Raw genomic sequence first — 17406 nt, 5'->3', positions numbered from 1 at the left:
CGATTTTTCTTTCAAATTGCAATGATTAAAAATACACACAAAAAGCTCGTTTACCACCTGAGTGTTGCCTGTCGGGATTACAGCAGGTTCATAAGGCTCATGAGTTGTGGAGCCTTTTTATGAAGCAAACAGCTGGCTTAATGTCATCATGTATGATTTCTCGGCTGCTCATAATGCGCACGCTCATGAAAATGTCGATCCACAGGTATTGAAGTAAATTTACACCTGGTGCCAAAACGGTGGAAGAAAAAACATCCTTAATACTTGTTACTTTTCTTATAATGTATAAACGACGAGCAGCGTTATAATATAAGGAATTACAATTTTATAATCCAGAGTTCCTTTTTTAGGATTATGGTGCACACGTTGAATCATTGTTCTCCACAGAAATGTGGGGAAAAAAAAATAATGAATAAACAGCCCTATTTATCCACAACTTGTGGGGTTGACCATGGGGGAAGTTTGGTCCAAGTTGTCCACAAATCGGTGTGCCAGGCCTGATGATCAAACGATGTCTCATCGAAGGTGAGGATGCATGCACGGTGAGGGCAGCAGGGCGTTCAGTGGTTTTCGGAGGATATATGGGGGAGAGAAGATGTGAGGGACACAGACATGAAATGGTTAACTGCCATGAGCAGGTATTCATTACAGATTACCCCCACCACACACCATGCCCCCAATTCTCCCCAACCACATGCTGTGCCACCCCCACGGCACACCCTGCCTTCATCTACTCCTCCCCCCCTAACCAAACAGTGCGTTCCTGTGTTCCACAAATATTTGAGTTCTCTATTGTAATATTAACCATCTTTCCATTCAGGTTACTGTTACAGCTCAAGACATTATGTGCTTTTAAACTGAAATTTTCATCCTTCTGTCTCTCTGTCTCTCTGTGTCTGTCTGTCTGTCTCTCTGTCTGTCTCTCTCCCTCTCCCTCTCCCTCTGATCCTCTCTCTCTGGCTATTCTCTTCTGTTCAGCAAGCTGCACACCTATCTTGATGGTGGTGTTGCTGTCTGTGTCAATAACTCAATTCCACAATGTGCACTGTCCATACTAGTCTGTCCTCGCCCTCTGGAATGCCTCGAGTTACATATACCTTACTGCAATTACCTTGTGTGTGTCTGTGTGATGTCCACCAAAATCAAAAGGATTCCATGTACACCTCTAAATGCCTCCTTTTCCTTTGACATGGATCTACTTATAACTATCCATCGCAACACTATATTCCTAATCTGTGATAATTTGAACTGCTCCCATGCCAGCTGCCTGGACATCAGCTGTGCAACAATCAGCCATGGCATTATAGCTAAAGCCTTCTGCGACTGTTTTTCTGGCCCAATCTGGGAACCCCCTAACCTGGATTTCTTCAACCGGTACATCCTCCCTCCATCCTCAATGCAACAGGATAGAGTTGTTCACGCAGGCCAACCCGTAGGAACTTCAATCTGCCCTCTCAAAAAAGGATTGGATTGCCATCTGCAGAGCACCTGATATTGGTTCCACCTTGCAATTCCTTCACAAAAGCCTACTTCCTCTCATGATCAGGTTCATCCAATCCCATCTGCAGTTATCCCTTTCAATCCACTTGCCACTCTTCCTGGTACATAGAAATACTGTGGCGAAGCTGTTAGTCAGACAGCTTGCTTTCTTAACATGGAAGGCTAACCCGACTGAGTTTAGGTCACACCATAAGGCTTGCAACAATAGTTTGTCCATCCTTCGGCAAACAAGAATATTCGTACACCATCGTGCAAATCTCAAGGCTGAACTCGAAAACCAGTCTCCTTCCTCAAATTAATGGTGGTGCCTTGTCAAATCTGTTTCTCGAGGATGTTCCTCCTTCTTCCACCCCTCTCCTCAAATGACAATACCAATACCGTAGACTCTGCTCAAGCCAAGGCAGAATGTTCGTCTCAAATTTCGTGTTCCCAACCCATCCTGCTCTATCCCCATATTAATCCCAAGTACTCTACACTGTCTACTGGACTTTGCATCCTCATTTGAGAAGGCAGATAAAGTTCTGTCCAGCTTTAACCCTGCTTTGGCGACGGGCCCAGATGGCATGCCCATTTTCTAAAATCCTTCTCTGCGATCTGGCTTCTTTCTACTCTCCAAAACCTGTCCTATTCATTAGGTGCCTCCCATTTGCCTGGAAGTCAACAAGCTTCGCTTCTTTCCACAAGAAGGAGGCAAAAATAGATCGCCTCAACTGCAGACCAGTAAGCTTTACACTGTATCAGCAAAGTCATGAAATTCATCATTGCTGGTGATGTCAAATATTTCCTCTTTAAAAAGCCTGATATCTAATTATCAGGTTGGATTCTAGCCTGGTCACTCAACTTTGTACCTGCGGCTTCTCTCTCAACAATTGTTGGAGGCCCTAAATGTAAAACAAGAGGTCGTAACTGCCTCCTTGAATATATCTCTGGCATTCCACACAGTCAGCGTCGTGCTCGACTTGCCAACCTTGCTGCCTGTGGAAAACAAGACCACATTCATAACTGGTTTCCTGAATTCCTCCACTCGCACAGTCAACTCGTTGCAATCAATAATGAAACCCTCTCCTCTCACAGTGGAGGTTGGAATGCCCCAAGACAATATCTTAGGTCCAGTCTTGTGCTTCATCTAAATAAACAAGCTCTCTGATGCTCATGAAGATTAAAAAAAAAAAAAAAAAAACTATCCGTAATCGCATTGACAAGTAGACTGGAATTTATTAATGCTGCATAACTGGAATTACTTTTATGCTCGTCTGATAAATGGAACATGTCTTTCATTCAAATATCATAATCACCCTCATGCAAACCGACCGATCAATTTTGATGGTCAACCATTGGAAAACGTTGTCTCTTGTGGCTCTTGGCCTCACGATCAGCCATGATCTACTCTGGACAGATCTGACTTCCGACGTAAAGCTGACTTCCAAAGGCAGCCGCAGACTTGACCTTCTGGTTGGTACGCAGCAAGATATAGATGATGTGTTCATGTGGCAGACAACTATTGTTGCTCAAAGTTTGTGTGGTTTCGGCTGTTATGGGACACCATCTGTGCTTTGCTGCTCCACCAAACAAGGAGGCGTTCCTCAACATATATATACATATACATATATATATATATATATATATATATATATATATACATATACATATACATACACATAGACACATACATACACATAGACACAATAATGCAGAGATGACTTGTAGGGGCTAAAAATGCATATATTAGAAGTCATTGTTCAAAATTAATTTTTTTGCATAAGTGTGAGGGGTACAATAAACTGTAACACAAATATGTGTCGAGAACCATGTACAAAGCAGGTCGTCCTCCTTCACAATGTTTTTTTTTTTTTTTTTTTTTTTTTTTTTTTGTATACCTTGGTCGAGGCTCGTATGAGAGCTAACACACAACTCACAGCAATGAGGCATGAGACAAGAGGGGCGGGAGTGGAAGGGACAAAACATTGGGGAACAGACACAGGTGAAATGTGGAAGGGAGAGGGATGGGGATGGGACGGGGAACATGGCGAGGGGAAGATGGACATTAAAGGGACTTTCAGGAAGGAAAGCAGGAGAATTGAAGGAAGTGGGCTTGGGTGGATTATCGGGGGTAGAAAAGATCGAGGATTTGGATGGGGGAAGATAAGAGGTGGTGGTGAACAGCTGTTTTGAAAGCCTGGAGGGAAGAATGGGAAAGAATAGAGTGAGGAAGTTTATTCCAAAGGCGGGAAAAAAGAGGAATGAAAGAGTGAAGATGAGCAGTGATTCGTGATTTTGGTAGTTTTACCAGAAGGGGGTTGTTGGCGGACCTTGAGCGCCCTGTGGAAATGTGGTGGGGACAAATCGCAGAGAGAGCAGGGGGGGGCAAGGCTGGAGAGGAGTCGGTAGAAGACAGAAAGACCACCGACCAACCTGCGGTGATTGATTGAGAGGCCCAAAGACTCAGCTTCATTGCCGGAGATGCCAATGATCTTAAAAGCCCTGGTTTCGACAGCGTGAAGTCGAGAAAGGTGGGAGGCAGGAGCACCAGCCCAGAGGGGAGAGCAGTACTCCATCAGGCTACGGACAAAAGCTTTGTAAGTGGTCAGGAGCTCAAGAGGGCCGAGGAAGGACTTTGCACGACGGAGGATTCCCAGTCGGCGACTGGCTTTGATGCGAGGTTGGAAATGTGACTTTCCCCGGAAAGGTCATGGCAGATAGTGAGACCCAGAAGCTTGAAAGAAAAGACTTCTTCCAGAGGATTGTTGAGAAAATGGATGGGGGTTTTGTAAACGGTCCTTTCGAAGAGACATAGTGAGAGTGTGAGATTTGTCTGGATTGAAAGACATGTTCCACGTGTTGGACCAGTTTGTGATTTTATCCAGATCTGCAGTGAGCGAAGAAGCTGCTGCTTGCCGGTCTGAGGGATGACAGATGGTACGGCAGAGGGTGGAGTCATCGGCAAAGAGAAATAGAGGATTTTCCAGAGAGTCCGAGAGATCATTGATGAAAACCAGAAAAAGAACAGGGCCCAGAACGCTACCTTGAGGAACTCCAGCCTGCACAGGAAGAGGGGATGAAAGAACTCCATTTAGGGCCACACGTTGACTGCGACAGGAGAGGAAGTCTGCGAGCCATGAGTGGAGATGGCCTTGAATACCATGGGAAGAGAGTTTGGTGAGTAGGGCAGGGTGCCAGACTGTGTCAAAAGCACGTGATATGTCCAGGGATACGGCTCGGATTTCCTGTCTGGCATTGAGGACCTCAATCCATTGATGGGAGAGCAGTAGCAGCATATCTAGGGTAGAGTGACCTGGTCTGAAACCAAATTGATGATTGGAAATCAAGCCATTGGAGAAGAGGAAGGATTTCATGTCTGAAGCGATGATGGATTCCATAACCTTGCTGATGATTGGGAGAAGGCTGATTGGTCTGTAGTTGGAGGGATCTGGTTTTGCACCTTTTTATGCAGGGCGGTGATGTTTGCTGATTTTCAAGCAGATGGCAGATGACCTTGAACAAATGAGAGGGTGAATAGAATAGAGAGAGGGTGAGCAAGAGCAGAAGAGCAGGCTTTGAGGACACGTGGGCTGATGCCGTCTGGACCGGTTGCAGAATCTGACTCGAGGTTTGAAAGCAAGCTCTCCACCTTGTCAGGAGAAAAGGATACAGAGTCCAGGGACAGTTGGGTGCGACTGGGTAAAGTGGGTAGAGATAGTGATGGGTTTGGGACACAAGATTTAGCTGCAAACACCGAGTTTAGACATTCAGCTTTATCACGTGTGGAATCAGCAGTGCGGCCATTTGAGGTAAGGGAGGGGATGGAGGGGGAACATACACCAGAAACAGATTTGATTAAACGCCACCAGGATTTTGAGGAGGGAGAGAGGTTTGAGAGTTCAGACTTGAGATGTTACTTCTGATCCCCCCACTATTTTTCTTTCAACTCTATTTAATGTTTTCGCCTCTGTATTCTGTCGTTTATGTGCTTTTAAAGGGATTGCAACCTTAGGAACCTACTAGACATGAGTTTAGGCACAATTCCAACATCAAGAACATTCCAGCCAAGTCGAGAGGTGGCAGAGTAGGACGAACACCACCTCCAGAAACTGGTGTCGTGCAAGCAATCAACGTGACTGATGCGGGGTGTCAGGCAATTTATTAGAAAGACTGCCTCGAGTTCCAGAGAAGCAGCCCATATTCCTAAGCTGTGGGGTGGATTGTGTTGTTGTGGCATCTCCTTCCACTCTCGCAACAATGAGTGGCCCATTTGGGGGAATCAAGGCCAGCGATTCAAGTGCCAACAGTCGGACCACTTGACTCACACCTGGGTCGCGGCCACTATTCTTTTGTTTTGTGCCTCTCTTCATTGTCATCTTCTGTCATATGCTTGCAGCCTTAAGGATAATAACTGAGGTTCTCGTCTGTACGAATCCCCAGGGGTGTATTTTGGGTTTTTTTAAACTGTAGTTTTCATTATAACTGTTTCTATTCCTCCTTCCTCTCTCCCCTTCCCATTTCAATGTACGCTTCAAATTCAATGGGTCTTTTTGAGTTTCAGGCCGAAGAAGCTGCATAAAGCAACTATGAAAGGCTACCAAGGTAGGCCTTTTGCTGTTTCAAACCCTTACAAAGCAGAACGGCACTGGGTAGAGCGCATACTCTGTCAGGTGGAACAGTTCACGTTTTGTATCCCACTTATGGGCTGGATTTGAACACCAAAATCCAATCCGCTTGTTCTTGTCACCGAACCAACTCAGACAACTTTTTTACATATTGTGATATATACAGTATATATATATATATATATATATATATATATATATATATATGTTTGTAGTTTTTGGCCCGATCTATCAATTTTAGAAATTTGGCCTGTCTTGACATTTCGTGGTTGAATTCATTGACGTAATACACAAATCCTGTTCAAATTTCAAGTCAATCGTATGCAAATGGAGGATTTTAGAAAGTGTTCCTAAGTTGTCGACCATTTTACCTCTGTTGGCCTTTTGGCATGTGCTGACCTCAAAAATAATTGGTGGTTGTATTCAGAGATCTGATAAGAAAATCCTGTTCAAATTTCAAGTCAATTGGATAAAAATTGACAATTTTATCAATTAGGCCTATGTTGACCTCAACATAATTGGTGCTTGAATTTGGTAAGTTGATATCCAAAAGGTCTTCAAATTTCAAGTCAATCGGATGAAAATTGACAATTTTCGAAACAATTTTAGAAATGTGGCCCATGCTGACGTTTTAGCCTATGTTGACCTTTTGGCCAAGATTGACCTCAAAAATAATAGGTGGTTGAATTCAGTGACCTGATCTGCAAATGCTCTTCAAATTTCAAGTTAATTGGATTAAATTTGAGGATTTTGGAAATTTGGCCTATGTTGAGCTTTTGGTCTATGTTGACCTTTTGGCCTATGGCGACCTCAAAAAATGGGTGGTTCAAGTCAGTAATCTCATATGTAAATCCTTTTCAAATTTCAAGTCAATCGGACGAAAATTGAGGATTTTTGAAAATTTGGCTCAAATTGGCCGAACATCTTTTGTCATATTGTTCTAGATTTCCGCCACTCCGGCGTGCGGACGACCGCCTTAGCCCAATTGCGGCTGCGTGTGCCCACGGAATGCGCAATCTAGTCGGAGCTTCCGGATCAACGCCGAAACCCAGCTTCGGGTGTTTTTAACACACCATAAACCAGCCAATCCCTCTGTCCATGCGCTACAGGGTCGATCGCCGAATTGTCGATGTACCTAATTATTCGCGCAGACAGAGTTACCGGAAGTTTATACCTCGACGGGGCCTGCACGAAAACGAGCCGCTTAAGCAGCTCATTCCGTATGCGATTGCCGAGCGATTTTATATCGCCAAGTCCCGTCGGACCAGATGTACGTTTTATCAGCTTTAAAAGCCAGCTAATATTCCGAACGCATCATGGCAGTCAATGGCAGAAAGTGACACAACGAGCAGGTAAACATTCAAACAATAGGGGTATTTTATTTTTACATGGTAAGCAGTCAATGAAGCAATGGGGTCTCAGTGACAAGACACGAGTAAAAAACCTCCAATCAATGTCTATTATCATGTACACAACTATGCACTTAATCAGTTCTACTTAGGTAGACAAAGCGCCACAGAATTTCATCCAAAACCCCAGAAAGAAAGAACCGGTCTTGTGAGCCTTTTTAATTACTCAGAGCCGGGATGACCGAAGGGGCTCCGAGAGACCGGGTGAGCTACATGGCCACCCTCGTGGTGACGCGATGAGTCCTTGTTCGGCGACCCTCGGTGTCTTTGCCCGGACCCCCGAGCTCTGACTGGCTCCCTTGGTCGTCCGGCCTCCACTGCGGCCTGGCTTAGCCGATGACGCGCTGGAGGAGTGAACAGGTCTCGACTCCGGCCTCCTGGTTGCGCCGGCGAACCCCCAGCGAACCAAATGCCCGCACTCCAATGCTCTGAATTGCCCAGCTCTCAACGAGGCGTCTCTCCACTCCCACCGCCAACTGCAAGCCACGAGTTCCAGCGCAGCACAAACTCACAGCAACCAGCTCTCAACTGCTCTCCACTGCCTCCGAGCTCCCCACCCCAACTCAACTCAACTGCTCTGTCGGTGAGCGAATGCGGCTTTTTATAGCCCCAAGGAGAGGGGCCGCTCTGGGCTTCACCACCCGAAATCAGCGCCTCCCCCTTTTCACCTTTGAACCTTCACCCAGGCTGGATCTGCCCCCTTTCACTTCTGATTGGCCAGCTTCTTCAGAGGGTAAGGCCTTTTAGATCCGTTTTGCAAGTCATGCTTGCACGCGGACGTGGTTGAAATCACCGGCTTCACGCGGACATGGTTGAAATCACCGGCTTCACGCGGACGTGGTTGAAATCACCGGCTTCACGAGGACGTGGTTGAAATCACTGGCTTCACGCGGACGTGGTTGAAATCACCGGCTTCACGCGGACATGGTTGAAATCACTGGCTTCATGCCGACGTGGTTGAAATCACCGACTTCACGCGGACATGGTTGAAATCACCAGCTTCACGCAGACGTGGTTAAAATCACCGGCTTCACGCGGACGTGGTTGAAATCACCAGCTTCACGCGGACGTGGTTGAAATCACCGGCTTCACGCGGACGTGGTTGAAATCACCGGCTTCACGCAGACGTGGTTAAAATCACCGGCTTCACGCAGACGTGGTTGAAATCACCAGCTTCACGCGGACGTGGTTGAAATCACCAGCTTCACGCGGACGTGGTTGAAATCACCGGCTTCACGCAGACGTGGTTAAAATCACCGGCTTCACGCGGACGTGGGTGAAATCACCGGCTTCACGAGGGCGTGGTTGAAATCACCGGCTTCACGCGGACGTGGTTGAAATCACCGGCTTCATGCAGACATGGGTTGTCGATGTTGTTATTGTTGTTGTTTTTGTTGTTGTTGTTGTTATTGTTGTTGTTTTAAAATAAAAGATAGAAAAGAATAACACTACCTCAAAGATGCACAGCCCGGCACATGGACAATTCCCGTTATACATTGGTGGGGAAATCTAACCTGGAACACACACTTACCGAAATAACTGACCTCTGGGGAACCTGAATGGTGTTCTGTGAATTTCCACAACCGTAACAATATGCTTGGTCAACCGAATTTTATGAAACCTCAATGCGGGACTGTCACAGGGTCGGTGACATTAATCTCCTAAAATTTCAGAACGGTTGATTGAGCGGTTTGTGCTGGAGGTGAGTGGACAGACAAACAAATGAAAATTCACTCAAAGAGTGACCACTTGGCAAAACAGCATAAAGTAGAATGGCACACGATAGAACACAGACCTCTGCCAAGTACCAGGTGGAATAGTTAATGTTTTGTATCCCACTGATGGGCTGGATCCAAACCAAATTCCAATCCGCTTTTTCTTCTCACCTATTCAACTCATCCACCTTGTTATATCATAACGCGTCCACAACTTTTTGAGATATAGTGATATGTTTAGTTTTTGGCTCCGTTTATCAATTTTAGAAATTAGGCCTGTGCTGATCATTTGACCTTAAAATTAATTGGTAGTTGAATTCAACGACCTGACATGAAAATGTTCTTAAAATTTCAAGTCAATGGGATGAAAATTTAGGATTTTAGAAATTTGGCTTATGTTGACCTTTTGGTCTATGATAACCTCAAAATTAATAGGTGGTTAAGTTCAGTGACCACATATGCAAATGGTCTTCAAAATTTCAAGTCAATCGGATGAAAATTGAGGATTTTAGAAAATTTGGTCCACATTGGCCTTTTGGCCTATTTTGAGCTTTTGGCCTATGTTTACCTCAAAATTAATAGCTGGTTGAATTCAGTGACCTGACATGAAAATGCTCTTAAAATTTCAAGTCAATCGGATGAAAATTGAGAATTTGTCCCAAATTGGCCTTTTAATCTATGTTGATGTCAAAATTAATAGGTGGTTGAATTCAGCAACGAGATGTGTAAATGGTCTTCAAATTTAAAGTCAATCGGATGAAAATTGATAATTTTAGAGAATTTGGCCCAAATTGGCTTTTTAGTCTATGTTGATCTCAAAACTAATAGCTGGTTGAATTCAGCAACTTCTTCTTCTTTCGGCTGCTCCCGTTAGGGGTCACCACAGCGGATCATCCTTTATGATCTGCATAATGATTTGGCACAGGTTTTACGCTGGATGCCCTTCCTGACGCAACCCTGGTTGCCTCTTATGACACAGGGATATGGTACACCTATTCTAACCGGGGCATACACCGGGCCCAGTACACTGGTACTCACTTCGCCGACCTCGGAAGGATGACAGGCTGAGTCAACCTCCTGGTGTGTATCAATTCAAGCGGCCAACGGGGTTTGAACTCAGGACCTTTTGGATCCCAAGCCGCTACCCCAACCACTAGGCTCAGGTGGTTGAATTCAGCAACAAGATGTGCAAATGGTCTTCAAAGTTAAAGTCAATCAGATGAAAATTGATAATTTTAGAAACAATTGATAAATTTGGCCTGTTTTTGGTTAACCTTATGGCCTATGTTGACCTTTTGTTCTAAGGTAACCTCAAAAGTAATAGGTGGTTGAAATCACTGACCTGTTATGTAAATCCTATTCAAATTTAAAGTCAATCGCATGAAATTTGAGGATTTTAGAAAATTTGGCTCAAATTTGCCTTTTGTCCTATGTAGACCTTTTCGGTCGACCAAATTTTATGAAACTTCAATGCGGGACCGTCGCAGGGTCAGTGACATGAATCTCTGAAAATTTTAGAACATTCGGTTGAGCGGTTTGGGTTGGAGGCGAGCGGACAGACAAACACACAAACAAACACACACAAACAAATGGAGGCGATCAACATACTTGTCAAAAAAAAAATACTTTTTTGACAAGTAACAAGCAAGCGAGTTATTGCACTCACAGTAAATACTGAGTCGAGCCGAGCTGTGCCATGCTGTGTCGTGCCGAGCCAAGCCGTGCCTTGTCGAGCTGGAACAAACGGAGGCGATCAACATACTTGTCAAAAAAAAAAAATTGCCAAGTAACACACGGAGGGGATCAACATACTTGCCGAAATGTATTTATTTTTTGCCAAGTAACAAACAGTCCCAAATGCAATACCCTCTCCTTTGGCAAGGGTAAAAATACAATTAGCATGTTGGAATATTGTAATCTACACGACGTGGCCAAAAGCATGCGAACACCTCTTCTGTTTAGTGGATTCGGCTATTTCAGCCGCACCCATTGCTGAAAGGTGTATAAAATCAAGCACACAGCCATGCACTCTCTATAGACAAATATTGGAAGTAGAATGTGCCGGACTGAAGAGCTCAGTAACTTTCAACGTGGCACCGTCATTGGATGCCACCTTTCCAAGAAGTCAGTTCATCAAATTTCTGCCCCGCTGGAGCTGCTCCGGTCAACAGTGAGTGCTGTTATTGTGAAGTGGAAACGTCTCGGAGCAACAACAGCTCAGCCGTGAAGTGGTAGGCCACACAAGCTCACAATACTGGACTGCCGAGTGCTGACGCACGTAGCGTGGAAAAATCGTCTGTCATCAGTTGCAACACCCACTACCGAGTTCTAAGCTGACTCTGGAAGCAACTTAAGCACAAGCACTGTTCGTCGAGAGCTTCATGAAATGGGTTTTTTTTGGGCTGAGCAGCCGCACACAAGCCTAAAATCACCATGGTCAATGCCAAGCGTCGGCTGGAGTGGTGTAAAGCTCACCGCCATTGGACTCTGGAGCAGTGGAAACACGTTCTCTGGAGTGAGGAATCACACGTCACGATCTGGCAGTCCGGCGGACGAATCGAGGTTTGGTGGATCCTAGGAGAACAACACTACCTGCCCGAATGCATAGTGCCAACTGTAAAGTACGGTGGAGGAGGAATAATGGTCTGGGGCTGTTTTTCATGGTTCGGACTAGGCCCCTTAGTTCCAGTGAAGGGAAATTTTAATGCTACAGCATACAATGACATTCTAGACGATTCTGTGCTTCCAACTTTGTGGCAACAGTTTGGGGAAGGCCCTTTCCTGTTTCAGCATGACAATGTCCCCATGCACAAAGCAAGGTCCATACAGAAACGGTTTGTTGAGATTGGTGTGGAAGAACTTGACTGGCCTACACAGAGCCCTGACTTCAATCCTATCGAACACCTTTGGGATGAATTGCAACGCCGACTGTGAGGCAGACCTAATCTCCCAACATCAGTGTCTGATCTCAATAATGCTCTTGTGGCTGAATGGAAGCAAATCCCTGCAGCAATGTTCCAACATCTTGTGGAAAGCCTTCCCAGAAGAATGGAGACTGTTATAGCAGCAAAGGGGGAACAAACTACATGTTAATATCCATGATTTTGGAATGAGATGTTGGAAGAGCAGGTGTCCACACACTTTTGGCCATGTGGTTTATCTCGTTTGTATAATTCTTAGAACACTCCATGTGTCTGCACTCCCACACCAAAGAACTAAATTGTCTTCCTCTTTTGTGTGCAGCATACGGTTGTGGGTGGCATCATTGGCTGATAGGAGCGAAAGTATTCTGCTGATGCAATGCCCCCAGTAGGCTAGAGCATTAATTTTTAGTTTGGCCAGGGTACCAGCGATAGCTCGCCAACTCATCACGAAACACCCAGTGGGATCTTTAACGTCCACCAACTAATGCTGGCAGACGGAATGTCCAGTTTAATGTCCATCCAAAAGACAGCACACACATTGATACGTCACCCCGCCTGCAAGACACCAATATGACATTTTGTAGCTGGGCTGAGATTTGAACGCAGGTTAGATGGCTCAGAAGGGGAGTGTGCATACCTCTCGGCCATCCTGCCAGCCCCACAAAATTGTGGTGTTTCTTTTTTAATTTTCCAACCTTTCTCCCACTTCAAAGTTGCTTTTAATATTAATGTGAGCTTTCTGCCTTGTTAAAAATGAAGCTGCTCACAAAACATACCTTTGTTGTTGTCCTCCAAAAACTCCAATCAGCTGTATGACGTTGCGCTGACAGGCCACAGCGGATAAGCCATAAAAGTTTTGCGAAAACTTTACATAGTAACACAACATTGCCAAGCACATAAAAACCTTTAAGACTTCAGATAAATTAATCTGGCTTGTATGAGAAGTCAGCCTGAAAAATAAAAATGGCAGGAGCTTTTGAAGCTCCTCATTTTTCTCCTTTGTATTGTTTGGAAATTTATTTGCTTGAAATTCTTCCACTCTTCGTTTTTTAAAATTCCTCCATTCTTCGATCATAAATTCACATTTTTTTTCTTGTTTCAGTATTTCCTTGGGACTGGGAACCGAGTGGGATGCACAGCCACCTCTGAGCTGTCCACCTCTGGGTTGAAACCCGACCCAGCTACAAACTCTACTCATCCTGGTGTTTTGCAGGTAGGATGAGGCATCAATGTTTGTGTCATCCATCAAATGGGAGTCCTGTCTGCAGGCATTAGTTGGTGGAAGTTAGAGATCCAACCGGGAAGGGCGTATATCCTTCATGATAAGTCGACGATCTATCGCCAGCAGTCCAGCACCCTCAACAAATTCCAAGTTCCTGCTCAAACCTACTGGGGTCATTGCATCAGCATTGCCTGAGCCAATAATGCTACTCACAGACATGTGCTGCATATTGAGGAACAAGAGAAAGAAAAAGTAGAACAAGATTGTATTCCCTTTGTTCTACTAGTCAGTGCAGGAATTTGATCCTCTAATACTTAACCAACAATACCTGTTAACCAACAAAAACACCCATTTCCAATTTGGAGTAGACAAGTCAGTATGTAACTTTAGGAGTTTTCTTTGCACAAAACTTTGTACTTATTTCTGTTAAAATATGATTAAGTGCACCGATTTTGTTCAACAAACTCAGTTGCAACCTGGAGCGCTCTCATTTCCCTTACTGCTGAGAAACTTGCAAACGCTGAAAAAATTCAGACATCCCACTGTGCCATTGGAGTGAGCAAATCAAATTGGAGAGGAAAGCGGTTGACTTTTAGCTCCTGCGCCCGCAGACCTGGCTTAAAACCACCAATAACAGTCATGTTTTTCACCACTTCCACAAAACGGATTATTTTTGCACCAAACCCGAGCTTTGCAGCTTAGTCGTGGTTTCGTCTTGTTGTCCTCATTCATTTACTGCAAACTTTGGCAAGCCCTGATATGCAATGTATTTTACGATATGCGCAGTGTGATCATACGGTTTGTCATTTACAATGTTCTTCATGATGCAATTTAAAAGCATGAAAAGGTGTTTTCAGGGGGAATGATTAATTGAATTTAATTGTGTCAATTTATTTCATGTTCATTAATTTATCAAAATGGGGAGAGGGTTCAGGCGATTTCAAAAAGTCTCAGAGCCAAACAAGTTGTTACTATTTCAATGGCATCAATAAACTCACCCACCTCGGGTATAAATATCGTGTAAAACTGTAAAACGATAGAGAAAGGGAATAATATCTGTGCCAAGTTTCATGGCAGAGGAGCAAGAGTCTTGGATCTTTAAATAATAATGTGATTCAAATCTTTTAAATATAATTTTCAGCATTTGGATGAGAGAGGCAATTTCAAAACGGTGAACCAGAATTGTTGTGTTCCTAAATGCAAATCAGACTCACGAAAATGCACGGAATACAAGAAATATCCGTGAATGAGAAATGTCAAGTGACTACCTTTTCCTATTAACTTGCAGAGTACCCGCCCGATGGGTGATCTTGTTCTAAGCATGCAACACGTTCTTCTGCCACATACTTTTATTTGGGCGGTGTATAGGCAACTGACAGCTGCTTCCATCGCTTCCAAAAATAAAATATAAAAACCTGTGGTATGTGCATGAAGGAAAAACATACCAACTACCACTGCGTATATTCCCTTTGTACCAATAAATGTGAAAATCCAGAATAATTTCTCTTGTTGACCCAAAACCAAAAAATACAATATATATATATATATATATATATATATATATATATATACATCTTCTTCTTCTTCTTTCGGCTGCTCCCGTTAGGGGTCGCCACAGCGGATCATCCGTATGATCCGCATCGTGATTTGGCACATGTTTTACGCCGGATGCCCTTCCTGACGCAACCCTGGTCGCCTCTTACGACACAGGGATATGGTACACCTATTTTAGCCGGGGTATACACCGGCCCAGTATACTGGTACTCATTTCGCCGACCTCGGAAGGATGACAGGCTGAGTCAACCCCCTGGTGTATTAATTCAATGGCCCAACGGGGTTTGAACTCAGGACCTTTTGGATCCCAAGCCACTGCCCTAACCACTGCGCCAACACCAGGCTCATATATATATATATATATATATATATATATATATATATATATATATATATATATATATATATATATATATATATATATATATATATATATATATATATATATATATATATATATATATATATATATTGTTGTAGATTTCCGCCCGTTCGGCGTGCGGATGACCGCCTTAGCCCAACTGCGGCCGTGCGCGCCCACCAAATGTGCAATCTAGTCGTAGCTTCCGGATCAATGCCGAAACCCAGCTACGTTTGTTTTTAACACACCATAAACCAGCTAATCCCTCTGTCCATGCGCTACAGGGTCGATCACCGAATTGTCGATGTACCTAATTATTCGCGCAGACAGAGATACCGGGAGTTTATACCTCGATGGGACCTGCACGAAAACGAGCCGCAAAGCGGCTCGTTCCGTATGCGAATGCCGAGCGGTTATATATCGCCAAGTCCCGTCAGACCAGATTATTTTATCGGCTTTAAAAGCCAGCTAATATCCCAAACGTTCCATGCCAGTCAATGTGGGGAAGGGACGCAATGAGCAGGTGACATTCAACAATGGGGACATTTATTTCCACTCGGCACATAAGCAGTCAATGGGAGGGGGGGGATGGGTACAGAACATGAGCAAAAAGCCTACAGCCGATTCCTAAGATCATTTACAGCACGCACTTACACAATTCACTTCTTAAGGACAAGGCGTCACAGACTTTCATGCAAAACCCAAGAAAGAAAGAACCGGGCTCATGAGCCTTTATAATTTCTCAGAGCCGGGATGACCGAAGGGGCTTCGAGAGGCCGTGGCAGGTTACCTGGCCACCCCTGGCGGCTCGATGGGCTCTTGTTCGGCGACCCTCGGTGTCTTTGCCCGGACCCCCGAGCTCCGACTGGCTCCCTTGGTTGTCTGGCCTCCTCCACTGCGGCCTTGCCTAGCCGACGCCGCGCTGGAGGAGTGAACGGGTCTCGACCCTGGCTTCCTGGTTGCGCCGGCGAACCTTCCAGCGAACCAACTGCCCACACTCCAACACTCCCACCTCCGAACTCTCCAGCTCTCAACGGGGCATCTCTCCACTCCCAACTCCCACCGACTCCGAACTCCCCACACCAACTGCCTTTTCGGCCAGCGAACGCGGCTTTTTATCGCCCCCGGGGCGTTCGCCCCTCCCTTCCCGGCACGCGGGGGAAAATCCCAGGAGTGATCGGCTTGGCTCTGTTGTTGTTGTTGTAATAACCGTCATCCGTGTTTACGCCGTTCTGAGGGACCCGCCCCAACCATCATTTCTGTTTCCTTCTTCGGGTGGGTTTCTGGGAGTGGTGTTTTTGTTTGTAGAGGAGGGTCGCTGTGTTGTGGAGATTGACGAGGTTGTTGAGTTGTTCCTTATTTGAAATAAAAGATAGAACAGAATAACGGCTAACTCGGAGATGCACAGCCCCGCACACGAACAATGTCCGTTATACATTGGTGGGGAAATCTAACCTGGAACACACACTTATCGAAATAACTGATCTTCGGGGAACCTGAATGGTGGTCTGTGAATTTCCACCACCGTAACAACATATATATATATATATATATATATATATATATATATATATATATATATATATATATATATATATATATATATATATATATATATATATATATATATATATATATATATTATAGATAATTAAGCCCAAAATTATTCATACCCAATGAAAAATCCGAGTTTTGCATTTATCTCATACCTACTCCAAGCTGGAGTGGTGGAACTTTCACTTCACCCAAGGACATTTCGTTGGCATGTACAAATCCACATATGTTTTGGCTCAACATTATTAGCATAACAAAAGAAATGTTAAGATTTCTGTTTTTATGCCTGTCCAAAATTATTCATACCCCATACCAAGTCTCAGAATTGAGGCCAATGTTTGTGATAATGCACATGCTTTTGATATTCATCAGATTCTTTATAATGTTATGCAATTATTCCAATATTTGTGCATACAATCTGAATGCATTACAAATGTGGTATATTGAATGTACAGTGAGGAATGTTGTAGAACAACACTCTGCTTTTAGACTATAAATTAAAGGGGGCTGATACAATCATTCTCAGGTCATTGTCAGCGTAGCAAAGAAGAAAGAAGTCAGTG

General features: G+C 44.4%; 1 long non-coding RNA gene across 1 annotated transcript in view; it reads left to right on the top strand.

The window, feature by feature from the left end:
* The first annotated feature begins 11753 nt into the window (after positions 1–11753).
* The window catches only part of LOC147020543 (uncharacterized), a 47467-nt gene continuing 41814 nt past the window's right edge, over positions 11754–17406 (top strand). Inside the window, exon 1 of the long non-coding RNA XR_015061868.1 lies at positions 11754–13365. This is a non-coding gene — a long non-coding RNA (uncharacterized LOC147020543). The remainder of the gene's footprint in view (positions 13366–17406) is intronic.

The sequence above is a fragment of the Eptatretus burgeri genome, chromosome 9, assembly GCF_056783735.1.
Source record: "Eptatretus burgeri isolate ZD-2024b chromosome 9, Ebu_testis_v1, whole genome shotgun sequence".
In the NCBI taxonomy this organism is placed as follows: domain Eukaryota; kingdom Metazoa; phylum Chordata; class Myxini; order Myxiniformes; family Myxinidae; genus Eptatretus; species Eptatretus burgeri.
This window is presented reverse-complemented; position numbering and strand designations above follow the sequence as displayed.